Source organism: Equus caballus, chromosome 14, assembly GCF_041296265.1.
Source record: "Equus caballus isolate H_3958 breed thoroughbred chromosome 14, TB-T2T, whole genome shotgun sequence".
Classification (NCBI taxonomy): domain Eukaryota; kingdom Metazoa; phylum Chordata; class Mammalia; order Perissodactyla; family Equidae; genus Equus; species Equus caballus.
This window is the reverse complement of record NC_091697.1, coordinates 52,452,885-52,470,714: the sequence shown is the minus strand read 5'-3', so window position 1 is coordinate 52,470,714 and position 17,830 is coordinate 52,452,885. Positions and strand designations below refer to the sequence as shown.

The window sequence follows — 17,830 nt, the reverse complement described above, 5'->3', positions numbered from 1 at the left end:
CTGGCCCAAGAATGTCTGATTTAGGATAGGACAGCTACTCTGGAAAGGAAGGAGGGAGCCAGACCTCAAACTTAACATATCCAAAGCCAACAGCATTATTTCTCCCACCTCTCTCCAAATTCCCTGTAATTATTAATGGCAGCATTTTATACTCAGCCACCAATCCATTCCAATAAATCCCTTAGTATCATCTTATTCTCCCTCATCTGATCAGTCACCAAGTCCTTTGGCTCTACCTTTTAAAACAGCTCCAATTTATCTAGCTCCTCTCCGGCTCTGCTGTGAATACCTTAGGTCCAGGTGCTCATCATCTCTCACCTGGGCTACTGCAAAGCCTCCTAAATGGACTCCACACCTTTCGCCTCATCACCCTCCTCCAGTCTTACCACTGCGAGAGTGATCGTTCTAAAAATAAAATTTAAATATGATCTGGCCATGCCACTGCACTCAGGAGTAAAGTCCAAACTCTTCAGCATGACTCTTCAAACGCTCCCTCTACCTAACCACCTCCCTGCTCTGGGAGCCAGCTACCTACCCTAGCAATCCTCAGCACATTGTGCTGTTTGCTGTGCTTCTGCACATGTCTCTTATGTCCAAGAAGCCTCATCTCCATCTTGTCCATCTGGAAAACTATTCTTTCCCCAAGGCCCACCTCAGCATTATACCTCAGCCCTCCCTACACATCCACCTCCATCCCCACGACCGTACTCATACACGATGGAATCAATCCATCCTCATCTGTGTTACCATGTTTCTCGTACATATTACTATTATGGCACTGACCTATACTGCACCTCAAGCAGCAGTTAATGGGTCTGCATTAGACCCATCAGATCAGATACCTTAACAGCAGGGACTATGTCTATTAGTCTTTAGATTGCTATCCAAAGAGCCATCCAACACTATGCCTGGCATAGAATAAAGATCAGCAAATCTTCACTGAAGGAAGAATGGGAGGAAGAAAAGAACTGAAAATCAGATTTCTTAAAGGCATCAAGCCAATCTTGTTAACCCCTGTAATGTCCCCCTTTTAATTTTCATAGATCACAGATCTCATATATCACAGAACATCTCTATAAGGAAAACTGCTAACTCCACCCTCTCATTTTTCAATAGAAGAAACAGTCCCGGGGAGGAGAAAGGACTTACTCAAGATCACACACAGCCAGAGCTGTATTCAGTACCCTGTTTGAGACCACAGTAGAGGTGAAGGGCTTGTGTTCTGGGGTCAAGCAGAGCTGGGTCTCAAACCAATTTTGTACCTTACTAACTATGGGATGAGTCTATTTTCCCCTCTAGGCCTTAATTTCCTCATCTGTATAATGGAGATAGTAATAGTGTTGACCTCATAAAGTTGTTTTTTGCTCATTATGTCTTTATTCAATAAATATCCAGTTGAATGGCTCCTCTGTGCCAAGCACCGAGGACCTGATACTGGTCACTGGGTATAGTATAGTGAACCAACCGGACACTGTCCTTGTTCTCCAAGCTCATAATCTAGTTTGGGAGACAACAGTAAACAAGTAGATGATTAGGTAACTAATTACTTATAGTGATGTGTGTCCTGAAGGAAAGAAACAGGATGAAATGATAGAGAATAATGGGAAAGGGAGAGGGTAGGTCTACTTGGATAAGGGAAAGCTTCTCTGAGGAGATAACATTTAGGCTGAGACTGAAAGGATTTGAAGGATGTGGATTATGTGAGATAATAAGAGTAAAGGGCTTAGAACAATGCCTGGTGCAGAGTAAGGGCCAAAATTAATGCTGAATATTACTGATATTTTACTTATACCAATGGTTCTAAGTCTAAGAGCTGTGAATCTCTAAGTGCTGTGTAGTTATTGCACACTACGACTTTCTGTATAATAAAAAATGCAATGCAATTTTTCAAGAGTAGATGCCATTGTGATGAATTAAAATACATATTCTCCCTCTTTTTTTCACACAGCCATTTTAAAGTATAACAAGACATTGTTACGTATGAAGACGAGTGAAGCAAGGTGAAGAAGAGTGGTAAGATATGCTACCATTTAGTCTTGTTTTAAAGAATAAATATGTAAAGATTTGTATAGCATAGATCACCTTTGAAAGGACATAGAAGAAACTGAAACAGTAGCTGGCTCTGGGAAGGACATTGGGTGACTGAAGAATGGTGTGCAAGAAGGATACTTTTCATGGTATTCCCTTTTGTACCTTGTGAATTTTGTATCAGGTTCATATACTACCTATTCAAAAAACAATTTCAAGACAAGATCCTCTAACTTTTTACTGTTGCTAAAATTTTTATCGTGTATTTTCTCAATCAAAAGCTACTTAAAATAGAACTATTATTATGTGGGATTCCTTGAAATTTTTTTGCCTTAAAATGAGATTCTCATGCTAAAAAGGGTTGGGAATTATTGCACTATAATTTTATCCTCTTTAGAATGCAAAGGTAAGTTTTGAGATCCCAACAATCTATCAGAATCCCTGTGGCCACAGGAGGTGGGGACTTAGGCAGAGACTTCTAAAGGGAAGAGAGGTACCTGTCCAGATTTCCACAAGGTGTGATGTGTATGAGGATAAACTTCCAGAATTAGCCTCAGCCGTTGAGTATAGAAGAGCAGAGTATTAGGTTTCCTAGGACAGGCCTCAATTCTATCTTGGCTTTTTCCTGGGGATCAAAGTGAATTAATATGCGTATCTTAGAAAATAAAGCTTGATATTCTGAACCTGCTAACTCTTCATCATAATTCAATAATTGATAATAAAAATAAGTACCGTTTATTAATGGCCTATTGTTGGTTAGGAGCTTCATGTTTATATTTCCATGCCTCAACAACTTTGCATTTTACAAATTGAAGAGACTTAACAGAGGTTTAATAACTTGCCCTAATGACAGGCAGAGTTGGGATTCCCATCCAGCCTTGCCCACTGCTGAAACACGCGCTGTGTGCGACCCCCACCACCATGTCTCTCTGAGCGAGAGGCGTCTCTCTGCCTTGCTTTCATTGTCATCTGAGAGGTCTCTAATCTCTCCAAACTACTTCCACCAATGTCAGACTACTGGAAACTTATAACACTGGAGAGCAAGCGGTATAAGCATTATTTTATAAAAAGATTAATAAAATTGAGACACTGAGAGGATTTAAGTGACTTTCCCAAGACACAAAGCTACTGATAGGGCCAAAATTTATCACAAACTCAAGTTCACACTTTTGGAGGTATTTTTTGTTTTCTTTTTTTTCTCTTTTCTTTCTTTCTTTCTTTCTTTTTTTTTTCTTTTGAGGAAGAGTGTCTCTGAGCTAACATCCGTGCCCATCTTCCTCTACTTTATATGCAGGACACCTGCCACAGCATGGCTTGATAAGTGGTGCGTAAGTCTGCACCCGGGATCCCAGGGGCTGCCAAAGCAGAGCACAAGACCTTAACAACTGCACCACCGGGCTGGCCCCACTTTTCTTTATTTCTTTATTTTTTCCACTTTATTGAGGCATAATTGACAAAATTGTGATATATTTAAAGTTTACAAGGTGATAATTTGATATACGTATACATTGTGAAAGGATTCCTACAATTGAGTTAATTAACACATCCATCACCTCATATATTTACCATTCGTTTTTTTGGTGAGAACACAAGTTCTACTCTCTTAGCAAATTTCAATCATACAATAATTGTTATCAACTATAGTCACCATGTTATACATTAGATCCTAAAAACTTATTCATTTTATAACTGAAAGTTTGTACCCTTTTACCAACCTCTCCCCCTTTCCGCACACCCCAGCCCTTGACAACCACCATTCTATTCTGTTTCTATGAGTCTGACTTTTTTTTAGAGTCCACATACAAATGATACCATGCAGTATTTGTCTTCCGCTGACTGGCTTATTTCACTTAGCATAATGCCCCCCAGATTCATCCACGTTGTTGCAAATGGCACGATTTCCTTCTTTTTTAAGGCTGAATAATATTCCATTATATTATATTATATTATATTATATTATATTATATTATATATATGTATCTGTATATATACACACATGCACACACACACACACCACATCTTTATCCATTCATCCATTGATGGACACAGGTTGTTTCCTTTCACAGAGGAAGACACAGAGACCATAGAGATTATTTGATTTGCTCAAGGTCATATAGCCGAGTTAGTGGCAGAAATAGTACTAATACCCTGACTCCTTGACTAGTGCTCTTTGGTCTATGTTTCAAAGTCCTGGCTTCACCCCTAGCAGGTTGGAATGTGAGCTTGGGGAAGTCACTTCACCTTTCTAAGCCCTAGTTTCCTCCCCCTTGGCTATTGTGAATAATGCTGCAATGAACATGGGCGTGCAGCTATCTCTTCAAGATAGTGATTTAATTTCTTTTGGATCAAGCTCACGCTTTTGAACAGAACCACACAGCAGTATGGAAGCCAGACCTGTTCACTATACCATGGCTCCCCACAAAGTTATGAAAAAACTAGTTCATGGTAGCAGTGGGCTGTGTCACTATATAATCATCACTGAGAACAAAAACAGAAGTAGACAGAATGGTATAGACATTCTGAATTCAGGATAGAACACCCACATGAAGAGCCTGGCTTCTTCTCCCAGATTCCCTCCCACACAAGATGGGCTTCCTCCAGCTTTAGCCAATTCAGTGGCCAGAAATGGTCACTGAACCAGGTGACACGACTTACTACATCCAGGAGAACTGGCTGGTTGAGGAGACGTATATGGCCTTTATGTGGTCACTGAGTCTCACGAATCAAGCCTAACACTTTGCAGGATGGTCTCATTTTCTAAAGAAAGACATTTTATAAACCTCTTTTTTCTCCTTTTGAGATCTGGTTTCTAAATTTGGCTTCCAGAGTCACTCTCAGGTTCTGTGTGGTTAATTTCTTTTCCTCCAAGGACTTTCAAACAAGGGACTAAATAGAAAACAGATATTGAGAATCTGAGAATATTAGCACCGAGAAGGACTTGAGCATCAATGTAGCCCGATGTCCTCCCTCCGCAGAGGAAGACATAGAGACCATAGGGATTATTTGATTTGCTGAAGGTCATACAGCCGAGTTAGTGGCAGAAACAGTACTAAAACCCTGACTCCTTGACTAGTGCTCCTTGGTCTGTGTTTCAAAATCCTGGCTCCACTCCTACCGGATTGGAATGTGAACTGGGGTAAGTCACTTCACCTTTCCAAGCCTTAGTTTCCTCCCTTAATAGGATAATAATATATCTACCTCTTAGGGATTTTGTGAGGATTCAGTGAGATAATTCACAAAAAATGCTTCACAGTATTTGGCACAGAGTAACTGGCTAACAGTGTGTGCAGTGGACTCAGACTGCCTACGTCTCAATTCCAGCTCTGCCACTTACTTAACTGATGTTTTGGCCTAGTTACTTAACTTCTCGGAGCCTTGGTTTCCTCAACTGCAAAATGGGTAAATTTTACCCATTACTCATTAAAATTGTTGCGAGTCTAAAATAAAATAATACATATAGCCCATTTAGAATAATGCTCAGCACATTAGCTATTATTAGTTTGACTAGAATAACCACTTTTACTATTTTAAGTAGCCATACTTTACCCCAAATTCAGCAGTTTTAAAACCACCCATTTCTATATGTTTTGAACTCGCTAAAATTCTTAAGAGTAGAGCCTGATGTTCTGCTTTATATTTTTTTTAAAAAGTCACATCATTGGTAGTCCCAGCTCCCGATCAAGAGAGGACATGATTCAATAATTTACAGCCTGGGGCTACATCAGGAGTCTGAGGGCCTCCACTCTCCAATTTGCTGAAAAGGGCAGCAGTCCCTCTGTCTGAGTTGTTCCATCTGGGAGAATAATACTTATTTCTTTGTAAAGTGCTTTGAGACCTTCGGATGAAAAGTGCTATGTGAGCACAAATTATTATCTCTTTTCCAGATATCACTTTTAGATTCAAATCCAGGAGCTCCCTAAAATAGAGCACAGCAGAAGTACAGTCTGGACATAGATGTATCTGTCCTGTATTATCACAATCAGATAATACATTTGTGCTTTACACCATCATTAGTTTTCTTTTACATGTCATAGTACATCTAATTTGGACTGAGAAAAAAATATGTCCTCAAGCTGAATGTTTTTGCTGTTTAACATTCAAATATTTTCCTCCCTCTGTTTTCCTGATTTGTGTATTTGGAATCCTCTCCTGAGGTCAACAGGAACTCTGAGGTTGATTCAACTCTGGGGGCGTGAAGCAGGATGAGAAGAAATTGCTATTCTCTTATTCCCAAATCCTCAGGCTAGTGTACCTTTGAGTGTCCAATTCAACCTTGTTTCTACCTCATAAATTCCAGTTCACGTGCATTCTTTTTCATTTACTTCTTAGACACTTCCAATATCAGCCAAGGTCAGAAATTTTAAGACTTTACTTTTCCTGAGTTTTCTTTACAATTCATAAATTTATTCATTCTACCAAAAAGCATTTACTGAAAACCTACTATGCATACTGACCAAGATGCTACAGAAATAATAGCCATGGTTCCTGCCAGAGCTAAAATCTGGGCAAAATTAGAGTCAGGAGCTCTTATCTGTTGGCTAGCACCTGCCCTGGACCCCCTCCCACCCCATCCCCACACTTTTCTCCTTTAATGTCATCCCTTCCCTTTGTCTCTCAGGCTCAGTGCCCCACTGTTCTCTCAGCTCTCCCGATTCTGAGGGCAGAGAGTATGCTCTGCAAATGCTAGATCCTCAATGTTTGCTGAACATGACAAACTCAATCACACTAGGGGATTAGTATCTATGAAAGCCTAATGCGTAACTCCTTAAATTATGCCTTAGTTTCTAAAACATTCCATATTATGCATTCCAAAATGAATTTATTTTTTCCAAAACTGTTTTTATTCATTTTTTCTTCTCCCCCAACCCCCCCAGTACATCATTGTATATTCTATTTGTATGTCCTTCTGGCTCTGCTATGTGGGATGCCACCTCAGCATTGGTTGATGAGTAGTGTTAGGTCCGTGCCCAGGATCCAACCAGTGAAACCCTGGGCCACTGAAACCAAGCACACAGAGATAACCACTCAGCCACAGGGCAGCCCCTTACTCTTTCTTTTAAGAAGTCTAGGGGCTGGCCTGGTGGTGCAGCGGTTAAGTTCGCACGTTCCTCTTCTCAGTGGCCTGGGGTTTGCCGGTTCGGGTCCCAGGTGTGGACATGGCATTGCCTGGGAAAAGCCATGCTGTGGTAGGCGTCCCACGTATAAAGTAGAGGAAGATGGGCATGGATGTTGGCTCAGGGCCGGTCTTCCTCAGCAAAAAGAGGAGGATTGGCAGTGGTTAGCTCAGGGCTAATCGTCTCTCAAAAAAAGAAAAATCTATTTGAGGGGCTGGCCCCATGGCTGAGTGGTTAAGTTCATGAGCTCTGCGTCAGCGGCTCAGGGTTCATCATTCCAATCCTGGGCACAGACCAAGCACCGCTCATCAAGCCATGCTATGGCAGCATCCCACACAGCAGAACTAGAATGACCTACAACTAGAATATACAACTAGGGCTTTAGGGAGGAAAAAAAAAGAGGAAGATCGGCAACAGATGTTAGCTCAGGGCCAATCTTCCTCACTAAAACGTCTACTTAAAAAAATGCATTTGGTTAATATTTATCTTGCAATTTATCATTCAAAACTATTTTTTTTTCTGCTTTTTCTCCCTAAATCCCCCCAGTACGTAGTTGTATATTCTAGTTGTGAGTGCCTCTAGTTGTGGCATGTGGGATGCCGCCTCAACATGGCTTGATGAGCGGTGCCATGTCCACGCCCAGGATCTGAACTGGTGAAACCCTGGGCCTCTGAAGCGGAATGCATGAACTCAACCACTTGGCCACAGGGCCAGCCCCTCAAAACTATTTTTAATCCCCACTCTGACCCAAGCTTTATACCAGATGCTGAGAATGCAGGTGCAAATACGATACACGAAGTTCCTGCTCTTGAAGAACTTACACTCTTAAAAGGAGACAGACACTAAAAAGTAGAAAAATAAATAAAATATTTCATTAAGAGAAAGAAAAGAGGAAAGAAGAAAGAGAGTGTGTGAGTAGGATTAGATTGAAAGTGACTAGGACAGAATGCCTCCTGCAAGGATGGACTCTCTAAGGAGGCAAGATTTGAGCTGAGATCTGAAGGATGAAGAAGAGTCACTCATACAAAACTCTGGGAGCAGAGCCTTTGAGGTGGAGGGAAGATGGCCATACCAATTTATGGCCTGAGGCAATAACAAACCTGACATCATCAAACACAGAAGGAAGGCCAGCGAGGTTGGAGACTGTTTTAACAAGTGGAAAGAGTGGCATGGAATGAGGTTAGGGAGATAAGTAGGGATCAGACTTATGCTGGGCTTTGCAAGCTATGGTAGGCTTGGATTCTATTCTAATGGGAAGTCATAAAGGGTTTAAGTAGGGGAATGACATGATCTGGTTTACATTTAAAAGAGATCATTCTGAGATATGGAGCAGAGTCTGTAATGGTGCAAGAGTGGAAGGGAAGAGAGCAGTCAGGAAGCTGTTGCAGTAGCCTTGGTAGGAAGTGGCTTAGACTTGGGTGGTGGCAGTGGAGATGAAGAAAAATGGATGGAATTAGAAATATAATGTGAAGATGGAACCAACAAGATTCGCTAGAAGACTGGATGAAGTGGGTAAGGAAAATAGAGTGACCAAGGATTACTCAATTTTGGGCTTGAGCAACTGGATAGATGATAGATGATGGCACCGTGGATTGAGATGGGAAATTTAGCAAGTAACATAATGGGACTGGAGAAAATAGAAAATTCTATTTTTGGCATATTAATACTGAGATACCTGTTAGACGTTCAAGTGAGAATTCAAATACCAACTGGATGTGTAAGTCTGGACTTCAAATGAAAGGTCAGAGTTAGAGGTCTAAATTTAGAAGTCACCATATAGATGGTATTTAAAGCTACGGAACTAGATAAGATGATGGAAAGAGAAAGTTGAAAGGGAAGAGAATCTAGAACAGCACTGTCCAATAGAAATACACGTGAGGCACATACATAATTTTGAATTTTCTAGTAGCTATATTAAAAAAGTAAAAAGAAACAGGAGAATTAATTTTAATAGCCCAATATATCCAAAATATTATTTCAATATGTAATCATAAAAATTATTGAGATATTTTATATTCTTTTTTCATACTAAGTCTTTGAAATTCAGAGTATATTTTCTGCTTACAGTATATCTCATTTCACACTAGCCACATTTCAAGTCTCAATAGGCACACGTGAATGGTGCATGTCTAGAACTTAGCCCTGGGGCAAACCAACATTTAGAGGTTGAATAGAGGAGGAGGAGTCAGGAAAGGAGACTGAGAGAATGGTGCCATGGAAGCCAAGAGAAGAAAGTATTTTTAAAACAGACTGGTCAACTGTGTCCAATGTTTATAAGAAGCTGAGTAAGATGAGAAAGAGCAATAGAATTCAGCAACATGGAGGTCACTGATGACCTTGACTAAGGCTGTTTCAGTGGAGTGATGGCTTCCTGGAAGGAAGCCAGAATGTAGTCAATGAAAGATAAGGAAGTGGTGACAGCTAGTATAAACAACTTTTTCAAAAAGTTTTGCTATGCAGATGAGCAGAGAAATGAAGCATTAGTTAGAGGTGGATGTGGAGTGAAGGAAGGATTTCTACCAAAACAGGAGATGTTAGAGCATGCTTGTATGCTAATGGGAATGTTCCAACAAGAAGGAACAAATTGTTGTGGAAGAAAGGGGATAATTGAAGAGGAAAACACTTCAGAAGACAGAGAAGTTGTGCACAAGAGCGCAGAGAGAGGGGCTGCTCTTTGACAGGAAAAGTGATCCTTCTATTATAGGAAGGAAAGAAGACAGCATGTGGATACAATATCAGCGTAGAGATACAAATTAGCTTACAAATCTGGGTAACAGGGATCTTCATTTTAACACAAAGCTGAAACAATAAGAAAAAAACAATAAGCAAAAAAATATATATATACATATTTGAGAAATACAAGCAAGCAAGAAAAAAAAGGCAGTATGCCTATGGCAGTGGGAAGATAGAAAACTATGTTCTTTTTCTTTTCTTTCTTTAAAAATATCAATCTGATTAACATAAGAGAAGGCTTCACTTTTTCAGGGTCTGCAACGTTGGTGTCCACTCTCCAAGGTACCCCTTTCTCTGGATCAAGTTACCTAGGAAACCAATTTAAGAATCACAAGATTGCTTGATGATTAGAGTCTCAGGGCAAAGGGAATGAATGATCTTGAGGTCATTTCATTCAAGCTGTAAAAAAGCCTGATAAACTGCCTCTGATACATATAACAGGGTACACATGTCTGTCACATTAAGAGTCTCTCTCCCCTGAACAGTGTTGGAAACAGAGTGATAAAATCTCATGATCCAATTTGTGAGACAATCTACCTGAGGCTTATTCAATTTTATACCTATTTAGAAGTCTAGGTCTCTTCCTTGCCTGTAAGAAAGTTGAAAGTGGCTAGAGGGGCAATATATCAAGGCAGGGTCCCACGCAGGAAACAATATTCTACTCAAAACAGTTTACTGAAAATAGTTTATTAATGGGACTATTTACAAAGATGTGAGCAGAGTTAAAGGAAACAACAGATATGTAGAAGCTCCCAGGGACTAGCAGGAGTTTGCTAAGCCTTCCCTTCCCCAGACATGCAGGGACAAGGTGAAGAAAGTGTTACAGAGGCCCAGTGAGTGCTAGAGCCATGTAGGAGGGGCTGTTGGGCAGCTACTGCAAGAACATGGCACCAAAATAGGGAGAAAGTGGGGAGAAGAAATACCCGACTCTCTTTCCTCCTATCCTTCCTCCTATCCCCATGCCAACTTCTGCTGAACCCACTGGAAGCCAGAGGGTGAGGGAACCCAGGTGATGTCACCCACAGAGGTCAGTGCTCCAGGGTTCAGAGATGGACAGGGAAGGGTGGAGAGTGAATGTGGGGACGGAAATGTGTGGGGGCAAGCAGAGTGTAACTAGCGTGGGAAGATAAGATATTCTTACGTGAAACAATTAAATAGGACTATCAACTAAATAGGACTATCTATGGAGCACTAAATATGTGATAGAAATGAAAAGAGGGGAGAGAGAAAGCTAAATAAAATTACAGTAACTCTTAGCTTTCATTAATTTTCTTACTAGACCAGAGATTTAGAGGAGGGGGAATTGATTACTTTGTGTCTTGTTTTATTAAATAAAAGATCTTATTTTCCCTTTATTATGTAAAAGGCACAAAAAATCCTAGAGGTAACAATATTTGTTTGACTTTTGGAGACAAGGAATCCTGTGCAGATTTTCACATCCTATTATCCTCAGTCCTTCTACCCCTGCCTCCTTCCACCTGCACCACTGGTAAGAGGCCTAAACCTCCAGGAGACACTGGCTTACTGAGGCTTAAATTTAGACAAAAGCCTGATGCAGACATTTGAGGTCACTAAGCTTCTGTCACCATATGGACATAATCAAACAGAAAGCAAGACAGCACTGTGGTTAAGAAGGTAGGCTCTAACGTCGGACGGCTTGGATTTAAACGCTTGCTCTACTACTTAGTAGCTGTATGGCCTTGGGTAAGTTACTCCTCTTATCCTCCATGCCATCTGTAAAATGGGGATAATAATAGTACTTATTCCATAGGGTCATCTTATGAGGATTACATAAGATACTTCACGGAAAGTACTTAGGAGACTCTCTGGCATATAAGAGATGCTTCAGAAGAACTCTATTATTAATAAGGCCAATTTTCTGATTCCAAAGTACTATGCAGTCAACTCTGTTTCTCTTTAATAATTCAGTCTTGGTCTCCTCTCCACCTCTTTAGATCCTTCTCTCTCTCTCATACACATACACACACACACATGCGCGCGTGTGCACATGCACACAGTAAATAGTGGAGTCCTCATTTATACCAAAGTATATGGATACTTATCTATTCATTCATGTTCTCATGTATTTATTGAGCACCCATTATGTTCCAGATCCTGGACTGGGTGCTGAGCATAATATAAAAGTGAGAAAAAACAAACACAGCTCTTGCCCCTAAGGAGCTTGTGATCCAATGAGGGACATAAACATTATGAAATTACTACAAATAAAAATTGTATGATACAGTAATGCTAGTTAGTGAATGATGGTATTGCAGCTTAGTTTTTTCAGATTCCAGAAAAAAGGAAGTGAGCAGAATTCTGTGAGCTACAAGTGAGACGTCAGGTTGTGCTGTCCAATATGGTGGCCACTACCCACAGGTGACTGTTTAAATTTTAATTGTAAGCAATTAAAATGAAATTAAATTTAAAATTCTGTTCCTCACTTGCACTAGCCACATTTCAGGGGCTCAATCATCATATGTGACTAGAGTCTTCTCTATTAAACAGTGAAAATATAGAAGATTTCCATCATTGTGGAAAGTTTTATTGGGGAGCCTCAAATATGAAAGAAATTCTCATGGTCTGGAAAGTGGGAAAAAGTAGGGAAAGTGCTATAAAATACAGAAACCGTGGCAAAAATCAAGTTTTCCAGATCAGAACCATAATTTCTAGCAGACAGAAGGGTATGAGTATGATACAATGTTCACAACATCACATGGACTGGTTCTCCTACCGACCACTTCCTCACCAAAATGACATTTTTCCAGTGGAACTTTATATTCAGTTTCAGGTATTTTTTAGTTTGCAATTTTTTGATGTAAGTCCAGGGGAAAATAGAATTCTCTTTAGAATGAATTATAATGCTTACAATTCAACTTATTTGAAATGGAAAACTGCAGGGGTATCTGTATGGGCCAAGTGGCTTTTCCCAGAAGCTACGCTTTTTTTGTATCTATCAGTTAGCTCTGACTCCACTGTTTCTTACTCATGAACATGTTACTTTTTCAGGTTTCCTTTCTCTATTCTCTCAGGAACACAAAGCTTTGAGTACAATTTCACGTTGACCGTGTTTATACTCATGGAGTCAGAAGCGAAAGTGCTGCATTTCCCCTGTGTGCAATCATTCTTTCAATGCTCCTTTTTTTTTTTTTTTTGTATTTGACAGTGCATCAGAAAAATGCTGTAACTAGCAAGGGGGAAAAATGGCACTTTAAAATTTTGCACCCAGGCTAAATCTGCCGTGTGCACAGAAAAATAAGAGGACTCTTGGTGACAGGTGGCAGTTTTCTACCTGGAAAAAGATATTCAAGTCACCAAAGGAGAAATGAAGCTTTGCTTATTTTCTAGGTCTAAGAAAAATCACGGCTGTTGTTGTTATTGTTAACAATTCTTATCAGTTTTAATTAGCAAGACAAAATATGAATATGGCGTCCCAGCTATAGATTGTATAGCTGAAACTACTCTAATGCTGAATCCCCGCAGAAGAACCCAGCTGACCAACAGGTAAGAAGTCACTCTCCCTTGAGACCACTAGGCTGTGAGGAAGCCCAGGCATCTTGTGGAAAGGCCCACATGGGGGATGAGCAAGGCACCCGGCTGACAGCCCCGGCAGAGAGCTTCCAGCCAGCAGCCAGTGAGAAGGAGGTCATTTTGGACATTCCACCATTCTTAGCACCTCAGCCAATACTACACGAAGCAGAAGAACCAGCTAGTCGATCCACAGAAGGGTGAGAAAGAACAAGTTGTTGTTTTAAGCCACTAAGTTTTGAAGTATTTTGTTAAATGGTAATAGATACTGAAATTGTATCTTAGCAGGACTAACTAGAGACTACGTAGCTTACTTCCTTTACGCACCTCATACATAATGATAGGCATATATTTTGTTCTGATGAACTCAACTCTTGTGTTGTGTTGTGGTAGAAGAAAGAAAAAATCTGACAGGCATTCCCCCTTCCTCCCACCACCAAATATACCAACCTTTCCATACCTGTATTCACACTGTCTGCCTTTCCTCTGTGATATTGGAAGAACTGTTCCTGTTCCCTATCAAAAGCCAACACTTCCAGCTGTATTCCAGATCAGATCCTTTCTTGCCTTTTCCATGACTCACTCAGTATCTTTTCCTTCTGCTATATCATCAATATTTCTGTCTATTGACTCATTCCTAACAGTAGATAAATGTGCCTTAACATCGTCCCTTAAAAAAAACTTCTTTGAGGGGCTGGCCCCGTGGCCGAGTGGTTAAGTTCGCGCGCTCCGCTGCAGGCGGCCCAGTGTTTCGTTGGTTCGAATCCTGGGCGCGGACATGGCACTGCTCGTCAGACCACGCTGAGGCAGCGTCCCACATGCCACAACTAGAAGAACCCACAACGAAGAATACACAACTATGTACCGGGGGGCTTTGGGGAGAAAAAGGAAAAAATAAAATAAAGTTTAAAAAAAAAAAAAAAAAAAAAAAAAAAAACTTCTTTGACCCCATACCCACTTCACATGTTGTCCTATTTTCTTGCTTTCATTCATAACAAAACTTCCTGAATCAGTTGTCTATGGTCTCTGTCTCCACCCTCTCATCTGCTAGTCTCTCAATCCACTCCCACTGTCAGTACCATTTTACTTAAAGTCTCCTCTCCCGGCTCTTCCTCCTCTGATCAACCTCAAATTGTTGGTATTTCCCAGGCATCAGTAGGGAAGATGAATGAATTCTCTCAAGAAACATATCACAATGACAAACCAGCAGAAAGAGAAATCAAGAATACAATCCCACTTGGGCCAGCCCAGTAGCTTAGCGGTTAAATTTGTACACTCTGCTTCGGTGGCCGGGGGTTCACAGGTTTGGATCCCGGGTGCAGACCTACACCATTCATCAAGCCGCACGCAAAATGGAGGAAGATTGGCAACACATGTTGGCTCAGGGCCAATCTTTCTCACCAAAAAAAAAGGATTACAATTGCAACAAAAAGAATAAAATATCTAGGAATAAATTTATCCAAGGAGATGAAAGACCTATACACTGAAAACTCTAAGACTTTATTGAAAAAAATTGAAGAAGACACAAAGAAATGGAAAGATATTCCATGCTCATGGATTGGAAAAATAAGCATAGTTAAAATGTCCATATTATCTAAAGCAATCTACAGACTAAATGCAATCCCAGTCAGAGTCCCAATGACATTTTTCATGGAAATAGAACAAAGAATCCTAAAATTTATATGGAACAACAAAAGACCCCAGATAACCAAACAATCCTGAGAAAAAAGAACAAAGCTGGAGGTATCACACTCCCTGAATTCAAAATATATTACAAAGCTATAGTAATCAAAACAGCATGGTATTGGCAGATAAACAGATGCAGAGATCAATGGAACAGAACCAAGAGCCCAGAAATAAAACCACACATCTATGTATAGTTAATCTTCAACAAGGGAGCCAAGAACATACAATGGAAAAAGGAAAGTCTCTTCAATAAATGGTGTTGGGGAAACTGGACAGTCACATACAAAAGAATGGAAGTAGACAATTATGTTATACAATACACAAAAATTAATTTAAAATGAATTAAAGACTTGAATGTAAGACCTGAAACCATAAAACACCTGGAAAACATAGGCAGTGTGCTCTGTGACATTGGTCTTAGCAGTTTCTTTTTGAATATCAAGGGAAACAAAAGAAAAATAAACAAACGGGACTATATCAAACTAAAAAGCTTCCACACAGCAAAGGAAACCACCAACAGAATGAAAAGACAACTCACCAAGTGGGAGAAAGTATTTGCAAATCATATATCCAAGAAGGGATTAATTTCCAAAATACATAAAGAACTCATATAACTCAACAACAACAAAATGAACAAACAGATCACAACATGGGCAGATGATATGAATAGACATTTTTCCAAAGAAGATATACAGATAACCAACAGGCACATGAAAAGATGTTCAACATCACTAATTATTAGGGAAATGCAAACCAAACCTACAATGAGATATCACCTCACACTCGTCAGAATGGCTATTATTAAAAAGACAAGAAATAAGTGTTGGAGAGGATGTGGAGAAAAGGGAACTCTCATACACTGCTGGTAGGAATGCACACTGGTGCAGTCACTATTGAGATTTCCCAAAAAATTAAAAATAGAAATACCATATGATCCAGCTATTCCACTTCTGGGTATTTATCCAAACAACATGAAAACACTAATTTGAAAACATCTCTGCACCCCTACGTTCATTGCAGCATTGTTTACAATAACTGAGACTCGGAAGCAACCTAAGTGCCCATCAACAGATGAATGAATAAAGAAGATGTGTTCCTGAGAGAATGGAAAAGCAAAAAGCATGACCAGACAATTTACAAAGAGATATATAAAGATAGTTTTTAAACATATAAAAAAGATGTCCAACTTCATTCATAATAAAAGATATGTAAATTATTAAAGCATATTGAGATATCATTTCTCACTCATTAGATTGCCCAGAAAATCAAAAGCTTGACAATACACTCTGTTGGTGAGGATATAAGAAAACAGATACTCTCATACATAGCTGGAAGGAATATAGCAAAACTACAAACAAACTTACTTCAACACAGCAATCTCAGTTGTATAAATTTATTCTGAAGTGACATCTCAAGTAATATAAAAATACACATACATAAGATTATACATTGCAGCATTATTTGTAATTCCAAAATACTGGAAACTACCTAAATATCTAGGTGAAGAAGCTTATTTGAACAAACCACAGTACATCCATCCAATGGAGCACAGTGCTATGCAGCTGTAAAGAATGAGGAAGATCTCTATGAACCGATATGGAATGACTGCCGGGAGATATTAAGTGAAAAAAGCAAAGTGCAAAAGAGTATCTGTTATATGCTGCCTTTTGTGTAAGATAAAAGGGAAAATAAGAAAATATGCTTTATCATTACCAGAAAACAATAGAATCTGTTTCCTACAAGGAGTAGAGGTGGGGAGAATTAATGGAAGGGACACAGAATGGAGTGATCTTTCTGAGTGTAAATTTTTATACAGTTTTGACTTTTGAAAGCATTATAATATCTTACATATTCAAAAAATAAATCAATAAATAGGGAGAAAAGCTAAAACCAAAAACCAATTGAAACAAATGAATGTAATTTATTTCAAATGAATATCATGACCACACTAAATGGGAAAAAAATTAAAAAGAGAGAACTAACTCAATGAACTTATGAACACAATATATTCTTAGTTTCGGAGGCGGAGAGAGAAAAGTGCAAACAAACCATGAAGTCTTTTTAGTTGGGTTGTTACCCATAGTGGTATGAGCAAAGCAATTTTGAAACTATTTTAGATGTAATCTAGATTTGAGCAAACGAGTAAATGTGTTACTATAGTTGGAGCCAAGATTCTCACTGTAGAAGGGGCATGTAAGTGCAGAATGGAGGAAGGCGAGAGAATCTTGTGGAGATGGGTTAGAATTAGAGAAACTGGTGTGAACTCATAATTTCTAAAATATGAATATATATATACATGTTTATGTATGTGCCCATGTATGCGTACATGTATATATATGCATATATTGCCTAGCTCTGGCTGTTCAAAGGTCCAAGAAGCAAATACAATGGAATAGCAATGAGCATGTCTTGTGCCCAGATCTTGGTTTCTAATACCATTCTCCACTAAAAGAAACCTGAGCTCCTTTGAGGAATAACTGATTCCAGGGCCGGGGCAAGCTGGGTACAATTGGAGCCTGGAACATCTTGTTATACCAGCAAATAAGTGCTAAAAGATGATGGGACCATATCGCAAGGACATAGGGGCCAGCTTGAAGAGGCTCCCATTGGCCAAATCTGGAACAATTTGAGCACCAAACTAAGGAAAAACAGTAATGAATGATAAACCGTTGAAAAAAATAGCAACCCATGAATCCATATCATTAATAGATAGATGACAGATAGAAACATAGATACATATA

The 17,830-nt window shown here is 39.5% G+C and overlaps 1 long non-coding RNA gene across 1 annotated transcript in view; it reads left to right on the top strand.

Annotated features, from left to right (window-relative positions):
• The window catches only part of LOC138917476 (uncharacterized), a 31,727-nt gene that overhangs the window by 1,811 nt on the left and 12,086 nt on the right, over positions 1-17,830 (top strand). The window contains exon 2 of the long non-coding RNA XR_011425553.1: positions 1,949-2,013. This is a non-coding gene — a long non-coding RNA (uncharacterized lncRNA). The remainder of the gene's footprint in view (positions 1-1,948; positions 2,014-17,830) is intronic.